Source organism: Kogia breviceps, chromosome 2, assembly GCF_026419965.1.
Source record: "Kogia breviceps isolate mKogBre1 chromosome 2, mKogBre1 haplotype 1, whole genome shotgun sequence".
In the NCBI taxonomy this organism is placed as follows: Eukaryota; Metazoa; Chordata; class Mammalia; order Artiodactyla; family Physeteridae; genus Kogia; species Kogia breviceps.
Window position 1 is genome coordinate 186381930 of NC_081311.1, and position 18136 is coordinate 186400065.

Here is an 18136-nt window from a genome sequence, read left to right on the forward strand (position 1 = left end):
AGGAGCTCCTTCATTCTGGCTTCAGAGCACTTTTGAAACATCCCCATTAGACTTTGAGCACTTTCTTGCTTTAAGGCAAACAGATGTCTTAGCCTCACCATGTACTTTCCATGCTTCAGAGCTGAAATTGCTCACCGAAGTGCTGGTTTCCTTTAGTAGGAAATATTATTTAGAAATTAAGATCTGTACTCTAGTGGAAACTCATGTTATGGGGTTGTCAATGGGGGAAAATATTTTAGATTTAACAACCTGGCAACTACAATAATTATTCTTTACCCTTTTTGCACAATAGCATACCTTCCTGGTAAACACTTTTAACATTTTTTGGGTGAAATGATACTTTAATAGTATACTTAGACATAATTGTTTTTCAAAATGATTTTAAAATCAAAGAGAAGGATCGTTTTGGAGATGATTTAAAGAACCCTTTAAGGGGACTTCCCTGGTGGTCCAGTGGGTAAGACTCCACGCTTCCAATGCAGGGGGCCCAGGTTCAATCCATGGTTGGGAAAATAGATCCCACATGCTGCAACTAAGAAGTCCACATGCCTCAACTAAGAGTGTGCATGCTGCAACTAAAGGTCCTGCATGCTGCAATGAAGATCCTGTGTGCTGCAACTAAGACCCGGTGCAGCCTAAATAAATAAATAAATATTAAAAATTAAAATAAAATAAAGAACCCTTTAAAGGCTCTTCAGAGACTCCCTAGAAGTGCCTGGACTTGTGGTTAGGAATTGACTTTATGTGAGGGTAATTGTTCTTATCTGGCTGCACAATGATATCACCTGGGAAGCTTTTAAAAAAATACCCATACCGGGCTTCCCTGGTGGCGCAGTGGTTGAGAGTCCGCCTGCCGATGCAGGGGACACCGGTTCGTGCCCCGGTCTGGGAAGATCCCACATGCCGTGGAGCGGCTGGGCCCGTGAGCCATGGCCGCTGAGCCTGTGCATCCGGAGCCTGTGCTCCGCAACGGGAGAGGCCACAACAGTGAGAGGCCCGCGTACCACAAAAAAAAACCCCAGACATCTACACGTGGAGCTTCTCCTGTAGAGCACCCACCGAACGCTGGCAGAGGACCTCGGACCTCCAAAAAGGCAAGAAACTCCCCACATATCTGGGTAGGGCAAAAGAAAAAAGAATAAACAGGGACAAAAGAATAGGGACGGGACCTACGCCAGTGGGAGGGAGCCGAGAAGGAGGAAAGACTCCTACACACTAGAGGCCCCTTCGCGGGCGGAGGCTGCGGGCGCCGGAGGGGGAAGCTCCGGAGCCGCGGAGGACAGCTCAGCCACAGGGGTGCGGAGGGCAAAGCGGAGAGAATCCCGCAGAGGATCGGTGCCGATCGGCGCTCACCAGCCCGAGAGGCTTGTCTGCTCGCCCGCCGGGGCGGGCGGGGCCGGGAGCTGAGGCTCGGGCTTCAGTCGGATCCCGGGGAAAGGGCTGGAGTTGGCAGAGTGAAGACAGCTTGAAGGGGGCTAGTGCGCCACGGCTGGCCGGGAGGGAGTTCGGGAGAAGTCTGGAGTTGCCGAAGAGGCAAGAGAGCTTTTCCTCCCTCTTTGCTGCCTGGGCGCGAGGAGAGGGGATTAAGTGCGCCGCTTAAAGGAGCCCTAGAACCGGGCGCGGAGCTGCCGAAGAGACAAGAGACTTTTTCTTGCCTCTTTGCTTCCTCGGGTGTGAGGTGAGGGGATTAAGAGCACCGCGTAGAGGAGCTCCAGAAACGGGCGCGAGCCGCGTCTGTCGGCACGGACAGTAGAGACGGGTGTCAGACGCTAAGGTTGCTGCTGCCACCACCAAGAGGCCTGTGTGCGAGCGCAGGTCACTCTCCACACCGGCCCTCCCGGGAGCCCGTGCGGCCCGTCACTGCCGGGGTCCCGGGATCCAGGGACAGCTTCCCCGGGAGAACGCACGGCGCGCCTTGGGCCTGTGCAGCGTCACGTCGGCCTCTGACGTCGCGGACTCGCCCCGCCCCCGTGCCACTCCCTCCCCCCAGCCTGAGTGAGCTGGAGCCCCCGAATCAACTGCTCCTTTAACATCGTCCTGTCTGAGCGAAGGGCAGTCGCCCTCGGACAACCTACACGCAGAGGCGGGACCAAGTCCAAAGCTGAACCCCAGGAGCTGTGCGAACAGAGAGGAGAGGGGGAGGTCTCTCCCAACAGCCTCAGAAGCGGCGGATTAAAGCTCCACAATCAACTTGAAGTGCCCTGCATCTGTTGATAAACCTGAATAGACAACGAATCATCCCAAGTTGAGGAGGTGGACTTTGGGAGCAAGATATACTATTATTTTCCCCTTTTTTTTCCTTTTGTGGGTGTGTATGTGTGTGCTGCTGTGTGAGATTTTGTCTGTATAGCTTTGCTTGCACCATTTGTCCTAGGGTTAGACCGACCCATTTTTCTGTTTTTTTTTTGTTTGTTTGTTTGTTTTGGTTTTTTTTTGTTTGTTTGTTTTGTTTTTTGTTTTTTAAAAGGAAATTTTTCTTCTTAATAATTATTTTTTATTTTAATAACTATACTTTATACTACTCTGTCTTCTCCCTTTCTTTCTTCCTTTCTTCCCTCCTTCCCTCCTTTCTTCCTTCCTTCCCCCTTCTTTCCTCCCTTCCTCTCTTCCTTCCTCCCTTTCTTCCTCTGCACCTTCCGTCCTTGCTTTCTTGCTTCCTTCCTTCATTTCTTCCTTCCTTTCTTCCTTCCTTCCCTCCCTCCCTCCTTCCTTCCTTTTCTTTCCTCTCTATTTATTCTACCTTTTATTTTGAGCCGTGTGGATTAAAGGTTCTTGGCGCCCCAGCCAGGCACCAGGGCGGTGTCCCTGAGGTGGGAGAACCAACCTCAAGACACTAGTCCACAAGAGACCTCCGAGCTCCACGTAATATCAGACGGCGAAAATCTCCCAGAGACCTCCATCTCAACACCAAGACCCAGCTTCACTCAAGGACCAGCAAAGAACAGTGCTGGACACCCTATCCCCAACAAAGAGCAAGACAGGTCTACAGCCCCATCCATTAGCAGAGAGACTGCCTAAAATCATAATAAGGTTACCAACATCCCCAAGCACACCACCAGACGAGGACCTGCCCACCAGAAGGACAAGATCCAGCCTCATCCACCAGAACAGAGGCACTAGTCCCCCCAACCAGGGAATCTACTCAACCCACTGAACCAACCTTAGCCACTGGGGACAGCCACCAAAAACAACAGGAACTACGAACCTGCAGCGTGCAAAAAGGAGACCTCAAACACAGTAAGATAAGCGAAATGAGAAGACAGAAAAACACACAACAGATGAAGGAGCAAGATAAAAACACACCAGACCTAACAGATGAAGAGGTAATAGCCAATCTACCTGAAAGAGAATTTAGAATAATGATGGTGAAGATGATGCAAAATCTTGGAAATAGAATAGACAATTTGCAAGAAACAGTTAACAGGGACCTAGAAGAAATAAAGAGGAAGCAAGCAACGATGAGCAACACAATAAATGAAATTAAAAATACTCTAGATGGGATCAATAGCAGAATAACTGAGGCAGAAGGACGGATAAGTGACCTGGAAGATAAAATAGTGGAAATAACTGCTGCAGAGCAGAAGAAAGAAAAAAGAATGAAAAGAACTGAGGACAGTCTCAGAGATCTCTGGGACAACATTAAACGCACCAACATTCGAATCATAGGGGTCCCAGAAGAAGAAGAGAAAAAGAAAGGGACTGAGAAAATATTTGAAGAGATTATAGTTGAAAACTTCCCTAATATAGGAAAGGAAATAGTCAATCAAGTCCAGGAAGCACAGAGAGTCCCATACAGGATAAACCCAAGGATAAACACGCCGAGACACATAATAATCAAACTGTCAAAAATTAAATACAAAGAAAACATATTAAAAGCAGCAAGGGAAAAACAACAAATAACACACAAGGGAATCCCCATAAGGCTAACATCTGATCTTTCAGCAGAAACTCTACAAGCCAGAAGGGAGTGGCAGGACATATTTAAAGTGATGAAGGAAAAAAACCTACAACCAAGATTACTCTACCCAGCAAGGATCTCATTCAGATTTGATGGAGAAATTAAAACCTTTACAGACAAGCAAAAACTGAGAGAGTTCAGCACCACCAAACCAGCTCTACAACAAATCCTAAAGGAACTTCTCTAGGCAAGAAACACAAGAGAAGGAAAAGACCTACAAGAACAACCCGAAACAAGTAAATGGTAATAGGAACATACATATCGATAATTACCTTAAATGTAAATGGATTAAATGCTCCCACCAAAAGACACAGACTGGCTGAATGGATACAAAAACAAGACCCATATATATGCTGTCTACAAGAGACCCACTTCACACCTAGGGACACATACAGACTGAAAGTAAGGGGATGGAAAAAGATATTCCATGCAAATGGAAATCAGAAGAAAGCTGGAGTAGCAATTCTCATATCAGACAAAATAGACTTTAAAATAAAGACTATTACAAGAGACAAAGAAGGACACTACATAATGATCAAGGGATCGATCCATGAAGAAGATATAACAATTGTAAATATTTATGCACCCAACATAGGAGCACCTCAATACATAAGGCAAATACTAACAGCCTTAAAAGGGGAAATCGACAGCAACACAATTATAATGGGGGACTTTAACACCCCACTTTCACCAATGGACAGATCATCCAAAATGAAAATAAATAAGGAAACACAAGCTTTAAATGATACATTACACAAGATGGACTTAATTGATATTTATAGGACATTCCATCCAAAAACAACAGAATACACATTTTTCTCAAGTGCTCATGGAACATTCTCCAGGATTGATCATATATTGGGTCACAAATCTAGCCTTGGCAAATTTAAGAAAATTGAAATCGTATCAAGTATCTTTTCCGACCACAACGCTATGAGACTAAATATCAATTATAGGAAAAGATCTGTAAAAAATACAAACACATGGAGGCTAAACAATACACTACTTAATAACGAAGTGATCACTGAAGAAATCAAAGAGGAAATCAAAAAATACTTAGAAACAAATGACAATGGAGACACAACAACCCAAAACCTATGGGATACAGCAAAAGCAGTTCTAAGAGGCAAGTTTATAGCAATACAATCATACCTTAAGAAACAGGAAACATCTCGAATAAACAACCTAACTTTGCACTTAAAGCAATTAGAGAAAGAAGAACAAAAAACCCCCAAATTTAGCAGAAGGAAAGAAATCATAAAGATCAGATCAGAAATAAATGAAAAAGAAGTGAAGGAAACAATAGCAAAGATCAATAAAAGTAAAAGCTGGTTCTTTGAGAAGATAAATAAAATTGATAAACCGTTAGCCAGACTCATCAAGAATAAAAGGGAGAAGACTCAAATCAATAGAATTAGAAATGAAAAAGGAGATATAACAACTGACACTGCAGAAATACAAAAGATTATTAGAGATTACTACAAGCAACTGTATGCCAATAAAATGGACAACCTGGAAGAAATGGACAAATTCTTAGAAATGCACAACCTGCCGAGACTGAACCAGGAAGAAATAGAAAATATGAACAGACCAATCACAAGCACTGAAATTGAAACTGTGATTAAAAATCTTCCAGCAAACAAAAGTCCAGGACCAGATGGCTTCACAGGCGAATTCTATCAAACATTTAGAGAAGAGCTAACACCTATCCTTCTCAAACTCTTCCAACAGATAGCAGAGGGAGGAACACTCCCAAACTCATTCTATGAGGCCAACATCACCCTGATACCAAAACCAGACAAAGACGTCACAAAGAAAGAAAACTACAGGCCAATATCACTGATGAACATAGATGCAAAAATCCTCAACAAAATATTAGCAAACAGAATCCAACAGCACATTAAAAGGATCATACACCATGATCAAGTGGGGTTTATCCCAGGAATGCAAGGATTCTTCAATATACGCAAATCAATCAATGTGATACACCATATCAACAAACTGAAGGAGAAAAACCATATGATCATCTCAATAGATGCAGAGAAAGCTTTTGACAAAATTCAACACTCATTTATGATAAAAACCTTGCAGAAAGTGGGCATAGAGGGAACTTTCCTCAATATAATAAAGGCCATATATGACAAACCCACAGCTAGCATCGTTCTCAATGGTGAAAAACTGAAACCATTTCCACTAAGATCAGGAACAAGACAAGGTTGCCCACTCTCACCACTCTTATTCAACATAGTTTTGGAAGTTCTAGCCACAGCAATCAGAGAAGAAAAAGAAATAAAAGGAATCCAAATAGGAAAAGAAGAAGTAAAGCTGTCACTGTTTGCAGATGACATGATACTATACATAGAGAATCCTAAGGATGCTACCAGAAAACTACTAGAGCTAATCAATGAATTTAGTAAAGTTGCAGGATACAAAATTAATGCACAGAAATCTCTGGCATTCTTATACACTAATGATGAAAAATCTGAGAGTGAAATTAAGAAAACGCTCCCATTTACCATTGCAACAAAAAGAATAAAATATCTAGGAATAAACCTACCTAAGGAGACAAAAGACTTGTATGCAGAAAACTATAAGACACTGATGAAAGAAATTAAAGATGATGCAAATAGGTGGAGAAATATACCATGTTCTTGGATTGGAAGAATCAACATTGTGAAAATGACTATACTACCCAAAGCAATCTACCGATTCAATGCAATCCCTATCAAATTACCACTGGCATTTTTTACAGAACTAGAACAAAAAATTTCACAATTTGTATGGAAACACAAAAGACCCCGAATAGCCAAAGCAATCTTGAGAACGAGAAATGGAGCTGGAGGAATTAGGCTCCCTGACTTCAGACTCTACTACAAGGCTACAGTAATCAAGACAATATGGTACTGGCACAAAAACAGAAATATAGATCAATGGAACAGGATAGAGAGCCCAGAGATAAACCCACACACATATGGTCACCTTATCTTTGATAAAGGAGGGAAGGATATACAGTGGAGAAAAGACAGCCTCTTCAATAAGTGGTGCTGGGAAAACTGGACAGCTACATGTAAAAGTATGAAATTAGAACACTCCCTAACACCACACACAAAAATAAACTCAAAATGGGTTAAAGACCTAAATGTAAGGCCAGACACTATCAAACTCTTAGAGGAAAACATAGGCAGAACACTATACGACATAAATCACAGCAAGATCCTTTTTGACCCATCTCCTAGAGAAATGGAAATAAAAACACAAATAAACAAATGGGACCTAATGAAACTTAAAAGCTTTTGCACAGCAAAGGATACCATAAACAAGACCAAAAGACAACCCTCAGAATGGGAGAAAATATTTGCAAATGAAGCAACTGACAAAGGATTAATTTCCAAAATTTATAAGCAACTCATGCAGCTCAATAACAAAAAAACAAACAACCCAATCCAAAAATGGGCAGAAGAACTAAATAGACATTTCTCCAAAGAAGATATACAGATTGCTAACAAACACATGAAAGAATGCTCAACCTCATTAATCATTAGAGAAATGCAAATCAAAACTACAATGAGATATCATCTCACACCGGTCAGATTGGCCATCATCAAAAACTCTAGAAACAATAAATGCTGGAGAGGGTGTGGAGAAAAGGGAACCCTCTTGCACTGCTGGTGGGAATGTAAATTGATACAGCCGCTATGGAGAACAGTATGGAGGTTCCTTAAAAAACTACAAATAGAACTACCATACGACCCCGCAATCCCACTACTGGGAATATACCCTGAGAAAACTATAATTCAGAAAGACTCATGTACCAAAATGTTCATTGCAGCTCTATCTACAATAGCCAGGACATGGAAGCAACCTAAGTGTCCATCAACAGATGAATGGATAAAGAAGATGTGGCACATATATACAATGGAATATTACTCAGCCATAAAAAGAAATGAAACTGAGTTATTTATAATGAGGTGGATGGACCTGGAGTCTGTCATACAGAGTGAAGTAAGTCAGAAGGAGAAAAACAAATACCGTATGCTAACACATATATATGGACTCTAAGGGAAAAAAATGTCATGAAGAGGTTAGTGGTAGGACGGGAATAAAACACAGACTTACTCGAGCATGGACTTGAGGATATGGGGAGGGGGAGGGGTGGGCTGTGACGAAGTGGGGGAGTGGCAGGGACATATATACACTATCAATTGTAAATTAGATAGCTGGTGGGAAGCTGCTGCATAGCACAGGGAGATCACCTCTGTGCTGTGTGACCGCCTGGGGGGGTGGGATAGGGAGGGTGGGAGAGAGGGTGATGCAAGAGGGAGGAGATGTGGGAGCATGTGTGTATGTATAACTGATTTAGTTTGTTGTAGAGGGAAAACTAACACACTATTGTAAAACAATTATACTACAATAAAGATGTTAAAAATAAAAAAAAAAAAAAAATAAAAAAAAAAAAAAAGAAAATACATTTATTTCAAAACTGTTTATCTTTGGGAATAAATATCTTTAAAATATTTAAGTATTTATGTAAAATATTTATCCTTGGAAAATGTTTCATGGCTCAGTTCATATGTATGTTTCACGGACTATTCTATTTATAAAAAATAAAAATTCATCAGTAAATTTAAACAAACAAACAAACAAACAAAAAAAAAAAAAAAAAAAAAAAACCCAAAAAAACCCAACCCATACCAAGGTCCTACCTCAGAACATATTAAATCAGAATTTTGGGGGGTATGTCCCAGCATCGTTATCTTTGTTATTTGGTTTTGTTTAACTCTTCCCAGGTGATTAATGAGTTAGTTACTAGGGTTGAGAACCACTCTCTTAGGATCTTGATGCCATTAGAATTGTGAACACCCACTGACAATAGCAACATCTAAATGTGTGATCACTTCTTTTTATATTTCTTGGATGCCAGGGAGAAGAGAAATAGGACATTGGGTGTCTGAGCAGTTGTTGAAAAGAGCAGAAAAAGAAAAGCACAAGTAAAATATACAAAATGAACTTGCTTTTTGCTTGGATCAAATCCAGTGATCAAGGTCTCTAAATTGTTTACTAAAGAAGCAATAAAACTTTATCAGGAAGTATATGTTTGAGGTATTGGCAGACTGACAGAGTTAATGCACTGTTTGGAGAATTCCAGCATTGATGTCCCTTACCCATGTCACCATGTCCCAAAGTTTGCCAACTGTCATCGCTGCTGTTTTGAAATAACTTGGAGCTGGAACTCAAGGCAATTGCTGTGCTGTCCTTTCATTCTGTTGCACAAAATAATTTTCCAAATCAGTCATGTCACTAAGTGTCTCTCTAGAGGTAATGGCCTGAAATCTGAAACAATGGAACTGCTGGTGTAGTGAAAAATGGCTTCGTCATTTAATGTGTCAAAATTCCAACTACTCATCTATTCTCTTGGCAAAGTTGCAGCCAAATCTCTATATTGCAGAATTCAATTATAATTGATTGAAAATATTTTCTTAAGAGCCAGTTCACTAAAGAAGGTGTCCTAAAAGGTTTTGTCCTTCCAACTTTTTCTTACATGAATTTTCAAACGTGCAGAAAAGTTGACAAAAATAGCACAATGAGCACCTGTATATCCCCCACTTCGTTTTAACAATTAACAGCATTTTGCCACGTATGTTAGTTTGCTAGGGCTGCCATAACAAAGTAGCATAGACTGGATGGCTCAAACAGAAATTTATTTTCTCACAGTTCTGGAGGCTGGAAGAACAAGATCAAGGTGTGGGCAGGGATGGGTTCTTCTGAGGCCTCCTTCCTTGACTTGTATCTTTCCCCTGTGTGTTCACACTGTCTTCCCTCTGTGTTGTCTGTGTCCTAATCTTTTCTTATAAGGACACCAGTCAGATTGGATTAGGGCCCACCCCAAGAGCCTTATTTTAACTTAAGCACCCTTCAAGGCCTATTTCTAAATACAGTCACGTTCTTAGGGACTGGGGTAAGAACTTCAGCATATGAATGGGGGGAACACGATTCAGCCTGTAACATCATGTGTTCTTGCTTGCTTTCTCACTTCCTTTCCTTCTTCCTTCCTTCCTATCATATATAAACATATAGATGTATTGATTTGATGATACACTTGAAACTATATTATAGGCATTGACATCTCACTCCTAAATGTCACCTTGCATCTCTTGAGAATAAGGATGTTTTCTTACATAACCTTGATGCCATTATCACATTTAAGAAATTTAAAATATTCTGTGTATTTAATCCATATTTGATTTTCCTCAATCTTCCAAAGAATTTTTAATGGCTGTTTTTATTTTCCTGAATAATGTTCCAATAAGGTTCATGTTTGAATTCGGTTTTTACATCGTTTTCATCTTTTATAGCTGTAGCTTTGTAGTATTGCCTGAAGTCTGTGAGGGTTATGCCTCCTGCTTTGTTCTTTTTCCTCAGGATTGCCTTGGCAATTCTGGACCTTTTATGGTTCCATATAAATTTTAAGAATATTTGTTCTAGTTCTGTGAAAAATTTCATGGGTAATTTGATAGAGATCATGTTAAATCTGTAGATTGCTTTGGATAGTGTGGCCATTTTAACAATATTAATTCTTCCAATCCAAGAGCATGGAATATCCTTCTATTTCTTTGTATCACCTTCAGTTTCCTTTATCAATGTTTATAGTTCTCAGCATATAAATCTTTCACCTCCTTGGGCAGGTTTATTCCTAAGTGTTTTATTTAATTTTTGATGAGGTTTTAAAAGGGATTGTTTTTTTCGGTTTCCCTTTTGGACATTTCATTGTTAGTGTAAAGAAATGCAACTGATTTCTATATGTTAACCTTGTATCCTGCTACCTAGCTTGAATTTATTTATCAATTCTAGTAGTTTTTGTGTGGAGCCTTTAGGATTTTCTATATATAGTATCATGTCATCTGCATATAATGACAATTTTACCTCTTCCCTTCCCTTATTTGGATGTCTTTTATTTCTTTTTCTTATCTGATTGCTGTGGCTACAACTTCCAATACTATGTTGAATAGAAGTGGTGAGAGTGGGCAGCCTTGTCTTGTTCCAGATTTCAGTGGGAAGACTTTCAGCTTTTCATTGTTGAGTATTATGTTGATTGTGAGTTTGTCATAAATAGCTTTTATTAGGCCCTCTCTACCCACTTTGGTAAGAGTTTTTATCATGAATGAATGTTGAATTTTATCAAATGTTTCTCTGCATCTATTGAGATGATCATGTGGTTTTTGTCTTTTCTTTTGTTGATGTGGTGTATCACATTAATTGATTTGCATCTGATAAACCATCTTTATGACCATGGGATGAATCCAGCTTGGTCATGGTGTATGATCTTTCTCATATGTTGCTGGATTCAGTTTGCTAATATTTCCTTGAGAATTTTTGCAGCGATATTCATCAAAGATATTGGCCTTCTATGGAGAACAGTATGGAGGTTCCTTAGAAAACTAAAAATAGAACTACCATAAGACCCAGCAGTCCAACTACTGGACATATACCCTGGGAAAACCATAATTCAAAAAGATACATGTACCACATATATACGCTACCAAATGTAAAATAGATAACTAGTGGGAAGCAGCTGCATAGCACAGGGAGATCAGCTCGGTGCTTTGTGACCACCTAGAGGGATGTGATAGGGAGAGTAGGAGGGAGGCTCAAGAGGGAGGGGATATGGGGATATATGTATACATATAGTTGATCACTTTGTTATACAGCAGAAACTAACACAACATTGAGCAATTATACTCCAATAAAGATGTAAAAAAGAAAAAAAGATACATACATGTACCAAAATGTTCATTGCAGCACTATTTACAATAACCAGGAAATGGAAGCAATCTAAATGTCCATCGACAGATGAATGGATAGAGAAGATGTGGCACATATACACAATGGAATATTACTCAGCCATAAAAGAGAATGAAATTAAGTTATTTGTAATGAGGCAGATGGACCTAGCGTCTGTCATACAGAGTGAAGTAAGTCAGAAAAAGAAGAACAAATACCATATGCTAACGCATATATATGGAATCTAAAAAATGGTACTGATGAACGTAGAGGCAAGGCAGGAATAAAGATGCAGATGTAGAGAATGGACTTGAAGACATGGGGGGAAAGGGGAAGCTGGGACGAAGTGAGAGAGTAGCATTGACATATATACACTACCAAATGTAAAATGGATGGCTAATGGGAAGCAGCTGCATCTCACGGGGAGATCAGCTCAGTGCTTTGTGACCACCTAGAGGGGTGGGATAGGGAGGGTGGGAGGGAGACACAAGAGGAAGGGGATATGGGGATATATGTATACATATAGCTGATTCACTTTGTCATACAGCGAAAACTAACACAACATTGTAAAGTAGTTATACTCCAATAAAGATGTAACAAACAAACAAAAAAACCCCCAAACAAACAAACAAAGAATATTGCCAAGTGAGAATTAGAAAATGAATGTTATTAGTTGAGGAAATGGAAGCAATGGAATGACTCTAATTGATTTCATTCATTCACAGAACAAAGGTATTTTTAAACACAAAGGTAGTGACTGCTCTTGATATTCCTTCTTCTCTTCTATTAATGATAGAACCTCAATATCATTGAAGTAGCAATGTGCTCAGCTATAATGAACATTTCAAAACTCCCTGTCACAGAAATACCTAATGTGAATGGAAGTCCTTCTGTGGGAAACTATGTAAATTCTGTGACCTGTTTTGTTAAGCTTCTATCTTAAGAAGAATCTAAATTCTAAACCAGGTAGAACACAAAAAGGTTTCGGCTTCCCTGGTGGCGCAGTGGTTGAGAATCCGCCTGCCGATGCAGGGGATATGGGTTCGTGCCCCGGTCCGGGAAGATCCCACATGCCGCGGAGCAGCTGGGCCCGTGAGCCATGGCTGCTGAGCCTGCGCGTCTGGAGCCTGTGCCCCGCAACGGGAGAGGCCACAACAGTGAGAGGCCCGTGTACCACAAAAAAAAAAAAAAAAAAAAAGGTTTCATCTCTTACGCCACATTTCATTATGCTGTAATTATTTGTTTCAATGTCTGTCTTTCCTAAAATGTGTAAACTCTCTGAGGATGGGAGCTGTGTATATCTTGTTTTACAATGGACCTCAGAAGAGGCACAGAATAAATATTTGTTGCATGAATAAATGAATGAATGTGAATGAATGAATGAAGCAGTGGCCATCTGAACTTTGTGTTGAGAAGGATTCTGAGTTAATATTTTAACCAGGGGAAATAATGTCTTTGCCAGTTTGTTATGACTGTCATAGACATGCCATAGGGGAGGTGGCACACATGTATTGGAGATGTGTCATTTTCATTAAAGCTTAATGTTATAAACACACACACATAAAAAAGAATTTGGACAGTAATTTTCTTTTTTGGTAGTGTTTTTGTCTGGTTTTGATATCGTGGTGATGGTGGTTTCATAGAATAACTTTGAGAGTGTTTGCTCCTCTTCAATCTTTTAGAAGAGTTTGAGAAGGATTAGTTTAAGTTCTTCTTTATATGTTTGGTATAATTCCCCAGTGAAACTATCAGGTCCCAGACTTTTGTTTGAAGGGAGGTTTTTTTGTTTTGTTTTATTTTGTTTTTTGTTTTGACAGATTATATTTCACTTTTAGTGAACACTCTGGTCAAATTATCTGTTTCTTCTTGATTCAGTTTTGGTGAGCTCTATGTTTCTTGAAACTTGTCCATTTGTCTAGGTTGTCCAATTTGTTGTCTTATAATTGTTTATAGTATTCCCTTACCGTTTTTGTATTTCTGCAGTGTTAGTTTTTATTTCTCCTCTTTCATTTCTTATTTTGTTTATTTGGGTCCTCTCTCTTTTCTTCTTGGTGAGCGTGGCCAAAGGTCTGTCAATTTTGTTTACATTTTCAAGAAATGAGCTCTTGGGTTTTTGTTTTTTTTTTTCTATTATCTTTAAATCTCTATTTTATTTATTTCCTGTCTAATCTTTATTATTTCCTTCCTTCTGCTGACTTTAGCTTCTGTTTGTTCTTCTTTTTCTAACTCTTTTAGGTAGCAGGTTAGGCTGTTTATTTGAGATTTTTCTTGTTTCTTGAGGAAGACCTGTATCACTATGAACTTCCCTCTAAGGACTGCTTTTGTTGCATCCCATAGATTTAGTATGTTTGTGTTTTCATTGTCATTTGTCTTGAGGTATTTTTTAATTTCTTCTTTGACTTCATCATTGACCCTTTGGTTTTTTAGTAGAAAGTTGTTTAGTCTTCATGTAACTGTTTTTTTCCTAATTTCTCTTTCTGTGATTGAGTTCTAGTTTCATGCCATTGTGGTCAGAAAAGATGCTTGAAATAATTTCTATCCTCTTAAATTGGTTGGTGCTTGTTTTGTGCCCTGGTATGTGGTCTATCCTAGAGAATGTTCCATGTGCACTTGGAAAGAATGTGATTTTTTTTTTTGGATGCAATGTCCTGAAAATATCAATTAATTCTAACTGTGCTATTGCATCATTTAGGATCTCTGTTGCCTTATTGATTTTCTCTCTGGAAGATCTATCCATTGATGTCAGTGGAGTGTTAAAGTCTCCTAGTTATTATTGTATTCCTATTAATATCTCCCTTTATGTCTGCTAGTATTTTTTGGAAGGAATTAGTTTTATGTATTTAGATGCCCCTATATTGGGTACATATATATTAATAATATCCTCATCTTGTATTGATCCTTTTATCATTATATAGTGTCCTTTATCTTTCTTTATGTCCTGTGTTTTAAAGTCTATTTTGTCTGATATGAGTATTGCTACCCCTGCTTTCTTGTCATTTCCATTTTCATGAAATATCTTTTTCCATTCCCTCACTTTCAATCTATGTGTGTTCCTTGCCCTAAAGTGGGTCTCTTGTAGGCAGAATATTGTAGACTCTTGTTTTATTATCCAGTCTGCTACTCTGTCTTTTGATGGGAGCATTTAGTCCATTGACATTTAAGGTAATTATTGATAGGTATGTATTTTTCACTTTAAACTTTGTTTTCCAGTTGATTTTGTATTTCTTGTCTGTTACTTTCTTTTTCTTTTTGTTTTTCCTTTTATGATTTGATGATTTCCTGTTGTATTGTGCTTTTGTTCTCTTTCATTTGGTTTTTGGGAATCTATTGTATGTTTTTGGTTTATGGTTACCCTGTTTTTCAAGTATGTTAACCCATTAGTATATCTATTATACTTGCTTTAGACTGGTAGTCATATAGGCTCAAACACATTCTAAAAAAAAATCTACATTTTCTTACTCCACTCCCTCACATTTTGTGATTTTGATGTCCTCTTTTACATATTCATGTTTATCCTTTTGCTGTTCATTGTAGTTATCGTTGCTTTCACAAGTACTTTTTAAATCTGTGTAATGGCTTATCTAAGTGATTTACTTTCCAATCGTGATGTTCTCTTTCCTATAGATTCTTGCTTCTTTTCTATTTAGAGAAAACCTTTCAATGATTCTTTTCTGATAGCTTTAGTATTGCTGTATTCCTTTAGTTTTTGTTTGTCTGAGAAATTCTTTCTCTCCTTCTATTCTAAATGATAATCTTGCTGGGTAGAGTATCCTACGTTGCAGGTTCTTCCATTTCAGGATTTTGGATATACCATGCCACTCCCTTCTGGCCTGCAACATTTCTGTAGAGAAACCTGCTGATAGCTACATAGGGGTTCCCTTGTAACTAACTCTGTTTTTCTCTTGCTGCCTTTAGCAGCCTCTCTTTAACTTTTGCCATTTCGATTATAATATGTCTTGGTGTAGGTCTGTTTGGGTTCATCTTGTTTGGGACCCTCTGTTCTTCCTTTACCTGGATATCTGTTTCCTTCTTTAGGTTTGGGAATTTTTCAGCCATAATTTCTTCAAATACATTTTTGATCCCCTTTTCTCTTTCTTCTCCTCTGGTATCCCATGTATGCATAGATTGGCATGCTTTATGTTATCCCACAGGTTTTACATATTGCGTTCTTTTTTTTTTCATTTGTCATTCTGTCTGCTGTTCTCATTGGATGATTTCCATTATTCTATCTTCCAGATCACCTATTCATTCTGCATTATTCAGTTTTCTATTTGTTGCCTTTAGCTCAGCTTTCAGCTCAGCAAATGAGTTTTCTAATTTTAATTGGCTCTTCTTTATAGATTCTAGTTCCTTTTTACAGTAATCTGCATTTCTGTCAATAGCCTTTCTTAATTCTTTCAGTATTTTTATTACCTCCTTTTTGAACTTAGGCTCTGATAGATGGGAGAGGTCTATTTCATTGTTCTTTCAGGGGAATTCTTTTGATCTTTTAGTTGGGGCTGGTTCTTTTGCTTCTTCATTTTACTTATATTTCTCTGACTCTATGAGTTTAGGAGAAACAGTTACCTATTGCAGTCATGAAGGGCTGTTTTTATGTGGGAGCATCCCCGTGTTGCCTGCATAAGTCTAATATTTTTGGTATGAGTTCTGTTTTTAGTATGAATGCCAGCCACTTCTTTCCTCAGTGTGTGCTGGCCATTATCCCCTTGATAGTGGGTGTGACTGGTGTTGTGGTGATACCACACTGCACTGCACTGGATGTTGAGCAGGGCCTCCTCTTTGCTGTGTGGTTATCACAGCCCTGTCTGGAACAGGGTCTTCTCCTCAGTTGGAGCAGAAGCCCCCAGATCCGTTCCTGAGCTGCAGTGTGAGGTAGGTGGGTATGCACCTCCTCTCTCCACTGAGAGAGGAGCCACTGAGTATTCCTCTGCAGGAGCTGTCCACCAGGAGGTGCACACTGTGGTGTCGCCTGCCACCTGTTGTGCAGACTCACAAAGCACACTGTTGTTGGTATTGCCCCTAGCCCCGCCTTAACCATGGGAATGCAGGCAGTCAGCCCTAGTGTCCCTCAGGTGCTACACTCACAAAGCCCCAGCACAGATTCATTGGTACAGATCTGCTGAAATCAGGCATCACAATCACTGTAGTCAGGCACTCGGACATGCTGTGGGAGCTACAGCATCAGCCTGGACTCTGGTCCCACCTCCACGTGCACTTGCCAGCAAAGCCTGCCGCCACTAATGCTGGGCCCGCTCCAGCCAGAGGAGCACCAGTAATCACTCAGATGTCCCACAGGCACTGAGCTTACAAAGCCATGGGCAGCACCTAAATCTGTAGGTAGCACAGCCACTGGGAGATAACTTGGATCTCAGCCCTGCTTCTGAGGTTGTGAGGCCCCTGGGGATCAGCTCAGATTTCAGCCCCACCTCCTCGTGCGGGCAACCCACTGGTGCTGGAGCACTCCCAGAGCTCATAGAGGTAGAGCTGCACCCACTGTGAGCACACTGAAGACGAGGCTGCTGTGGTGGAGCCCCACCCTTCCCTTTGCACACAAGTAAACAATGAGGCTCCTGTGGCAGACCCAGGCTAGGTCCTGAGTCCCACCCCCATTGCTTGGACCTCACTCCATGTCCTTCAGGCTGTCTCCATGTCCTTTCCCCAGGTCTATCTGCTGAAGCCCAAGTTTCAGCACCCAAACCCTGAGAGAACCAGCAGACATGTATCTCAGGTTGGGGAGTGCAGGGAGGTGGCCAGGACCCTCTGTGCTGGTCTTTCTCTGTTCTGCCTGCTGCAATCTGGCTGCTGCACTCTCCTCTGAAGCTCCCTTTCTGTCCCAGCTGATCTCTCAGTGGTGAAGGGTGTTCCCAGGGAGACAGAATCTTTCCTGTATCAGAGCTCCCTCCCAGGGGCACAGGCCCCATCCTGATTCCTCTTTTTTTCTTTCATCCTACCCAGTTATGTGATTATCTTTCTTGCAGTTTTGGTTGTATGAGGTCTTCTGCCAGCTTTCAGTAGGTATTCTGTGAGAATTTTTCAACATGTAGATGTATGTTTGATGTATCTGTGGGAGGAGGTAGGTTCCATGTCCTTCTATTACACCATCTTGATCTCCTCTCCCTCCCCTGGATTTTAGTATCAGGTCACCCTTCAGTTATTAGGGTTTGTAGGGCACTAATGGTGACAAATGGTGATGCCCTTCTCCCATGTTCAGATTGACCAATGCCCAAGGGTAGCACCAGCATTTGTCTCGGGGAGGAAATTATCTCACCAGTTTATAGCCACATGTGACATTGTTCTAAAGTAATGCTGATGAGTATATTTCTAAGGACTTTGTTCCACCTAATTTTGGAGTTATATAGGTACCCTTCTATTAGACAGAATCATGCTAATATCTTCCTT